This window comes from Orycteropus afer, unplaced genomic scaffold (genome assembly GCF_000298275.1).
Source record: "Orycteropus afer afer isolate SDZICR_OR568_19922 unplaced genomic scaffold, OryAfe1.0 scaffold00623, whole genome shotgun sequence".
NCBI lineage: Eukaryota > Metazoa > Chordata > Mammalia > Tubulidentata > Orycteropodidae > Orycteropus > Orycteropus afer.
The window spans coordinates 1025759-1026465 of NW_006922210.1; positions in this window are offsets into that span (position 1 = coordinate 1025759).

Consider the following 707-nt stretch of genomic DNA (forward strand, 5'->3'; position numbering starts at 1 on the left):
ACAGATTATATATATTAATAAGATTTTAAGTATACATTCTCAAATTAATCTTAAATGTAGATTCTTAAGATGAAGTGATTAATAGTTCCATATTTCTTGTCTTCAGAGTCATGAAATACTCCATTGAAGGCAACAGAATTGTGGTTTAATTCTAGGTGAAATTTTCTATAACTTCTTGAGTTATTCATACAACTTTAAAACACATTGGTTCTGAGGTTATACAAACTCAAAGATTGAGTCAAGTTTTCCATGTCCACTTTCAAGTTTACAGATTTCTCTTAAAGCACTGATTTTTAAAAATAGAACATTAGTGTGAAATTTGGGGTAATCATTTTCTCTAGAACCTGTACATTAAAATGCTTCCTTCCAGAGGAAGAAAAATGTTAGATTTAAATAGAAAAAAAAACTTAATTTATTATGTTTTTAAGAAGCCAAATGTTCGAGTAGCAACTGGGATCTTAAAAGCTAGCAAGCTGCCATTTAGATGCAACGATGGGTCTCTCCTCATCAAGAGCAAAGAAGAATGAAGAAAACCAAACTTCATGGAAACAATTAGTTCTAGCAACTGGTGCACCATCTGATCTGCAGCCTATACAACTATGAGACCAGAAGAACTAAATGGTGCCCATCTACCACTGTCATCCACTTGGAAGGGGATCTATGTAGGAGATCCTGGATACAGAGGGAGAACAATGTGGAACAAAACT